Genomic DNA, 3253 nt, shown 5'->3' with positions numbered 1-3253 from the left:
AATGCCTTAGCCAAACAGTTTCTGAGTTGGCTTGCCTGGACTGGCCCTAACATGAACCACTTCTGTCTTTGGCACACAATCTCAACATGTTTGGTATAGATTATGTGTAGTGACACATGCATCGAGCTGTTTACCTCAATTCATCCTTTTTCATTGTGTATCCAATCCTGAGTAAAACCAGATTCTGCATGCTGAATCAGTGTGTCTTTCTTTCAGTGGCATTGCATAAGTACCTATTCACATAATGTGTGTATGTGTGTGTGGGAGCATGGGTGTGTGTATGTGTGTTTTCAAAAAGACATAGGCAACCCGCTCTGATGTGAGAATCTGATTAGACTATTTATACCATGGTCATTGTGCAGATACACAATTTGCATATTTAACCTCACTCTCTCATCTTCTCTTAGGCCTGCCTCAGTGATCATGTGATACAATTACCCACAGCCCACAATACATTGCATTCAATCACCACCTGACTTTGTCTGTTGCCAAGAAACTCTTAAAACAGCTGTCAAATGCACTGCATTAAATTACTATGTTTGCGGAAATGAACCCATGCAACCTTAAACAGTTTGGTCGCTGAGCTGCACGTTGTGCATTCAGCTCCAAGACAGCTCATTTGTGCTCAAAAGAGTCTTTGAAGATTCTTTTTTTGTTTAATGTGCAGTTCATTAGCCACTACTGAGCTTATTTCACAGTGGCACCATGTATAATAAAGTGACTGCACCAAATGCACAAAACACCTCATTTAAAGCATCCTTTGTAGATGTACTTGCTGCATAATAATGACTCAAGCAGAAGTAAAAGAGGCTAGAAAAAAACAAACCTGAAGAAAAAAGTCTCATGTCCAAAAATTACACAAGTACTGGGTTCTTTATAGCACGGGCCTTGCTACAGGGACTACCACTTCCACTTGAAAGCTAGCAACCCTCCACTCCAAATATCTGATTGTTATTTTTTTTCCACTGCCAATGAAAATGCTACAAAATCTAAGGTCATCTTGGGAAAATGCCCATTGAATGTTTTCTTTTTCTTTTCTGTTTTCCCAGGATGTTTTCCATCTTAACACTCCTTGTGTAGCCTTCAGGCAACAAACCACTTTTTTGGTTATTACACCGTACCTTTACATTTTCAAATGCTTTTTAAAAATATAATATTGCAAGACTCTGTCCAATAAAATGAGGGGTAGAAGTGAGTTTGACATTACACCAGGGGGTGGAGCAATCCTTTTAGCAACCAAAGCTGCATGGGACCCAGTGCCAGCCACTGATAAGATAAATATAAATTTTTGATAAACTGATTTGAAATAACTGTATAAATTAAAAAAAAAATACATACATACACACACATATATATATATATATATATATATATATATATATATATATATATATATATATATATATATATATATATGTATGTATGAACATATAAAGAAGTGTGTTTGGTTGTTTAAATACAACTTTTTTCCTTTAATTCCTAAAACAGTGTTTTTTAATTTGTTGCCCCAGGGCAACATTATGCAGTTAGACCACTTTTGTTAGGGAAATCATGCTAAAGCAGTGGTTCTCTCTGATCCTAGGGACCCCCTGTCCTGCATGTTTTAGAAGCCTCCCTGCTCCACTACGCCTGATTCAAATGATCAGCTTGTTATCAAGCAGCTGCAGCAGATAATACCCTGTTGATTATATGAATTGGGTGTATTGGAGCAGAGATAGGGTCCCCACCACTATGCTATGGTTTCGAGATCATTAAGCATTGAGTGATGTTTTGTTTAATTATGACACTAGTCAAACCATATATTAATATTTACAGGAAATGGACACAAACGTTTTATGAGAGGAAGGAATGAGATTGGGCAGTTAGGGTCATTCCTTCTGACAGTGAGGACAGTGAGCTTGATGAGAGTGACAGTGAGGAAGAGTGGACCCCCGAATCAGGTTTGAAAAACAGTTACGAGGTTAGGGGTCAGTTAAGGACCAGTCAAGTGACACATATGATGTGTGTGAGTAAGTGACTGTGTGTGTGTGTGTGTGTGTGCGTGTGTGTGTGTGTAGGTGATCTTGTGTGTGCACATGTGTGTCAGGAAGGGGGAAGAGAACCATATGACTTATTCACTGCTTCCTGAGGTTCCACACAGAATAGTCATCAATGTGCTTTTGCATAAAGAGAGACACTTGGATTAAAACAGTTCCCAACACAATCACATTCAGACCATGGCTATGAAGGACAGGGACGCAGTCTCACTTCCTGCTCTGAAATGCAGAGGTGTGGCTAAAATATTGCTCCGTCTTTAGACTAAAACTTTGTGTTTTGATGGTGACATAAAAACATAGAACAGTACTTTTTGAATTTGAACTTTTTTATTTAAAAACTAAACTGATGAAAAACTCACATCTTTCAATTTTACTTGAAAATAAATCAAAAAGAAGAAAAAGGGATTATTTTCACAAGTTGAAATGTAGTTATGTTAGTTAAGGTTTGGGACAGCTACCGCTCAAGAGTAAATACCCTATAAATCATGATTTTGTATGTGTTTAGCTTATTACTGCCTCTATTAATTGCCTTTCCATTGTCCGATTTATCAGGTTCATTTACCATATAGGTGCACTTTGTATTTCTACTATTACAGTTACAATCTGTTGCTCTGCATGCTTTGTTAGCCCCCTTTTATCCTATTTTTCAATGTTCAGGACCCCCACATCACCGCCACAGAGCAGGTATTGTTTGGGTGATCAGTCATTCTCAGCACTGCAGTGACACTGACGTGGTGGCAGCGTGTTAGTGCGTGTTGTGCTGGTATGAGTAGATCAAACACAGCAGTTTTTAAACACTGTGTCCACTCATTGTCCACTCTATTAGGCACTCCTACCTTGTTGATCCACTTTGTTGATGTAAAGTCAGAGAAAATAGCTCATCTGTTGCTGCGCAGTTTGTTTGATTACTGGACTATTCTCAATCTAGGAATAACACTGGAGTTTAAAACCTCCAGCAGCACTGCTGTGTCTGATCTACTCATACCAGTACAACACACACTAACATGCAACTACCACATCATTGAACACTGAAGGGTTAAAAGGGGTTGTAGTTGGCACACATAATCAAAACATGTCTATCTATGTATCTATTTAAATATCATATATATACATGATTCTGGATGAAGTAATTAGTATGCTATAGATCACAGGAATATATCACAGTAAAGAAAATCAAAACTGGATTTTTATTTATTATAAAGTTAGAAATGTTCCTA

This window comes from Colossoma macropomum, unplaced genomic scaffold (assembly GCF_904425465.1).
Source record: "Colossoma macropomum unplaced genomic scaffold, Colossoma_macropomum, whole genome shotgun sequence".
Lineage (NCBI taxonomy): Eukaryota > Metazoa > Chordata > Actinopteri > Characiformes > Serrasalmidae > Colossoma > Colossoma macropomum.
This window is presented reverse-complemented; position numbering follows the sequence as displayed.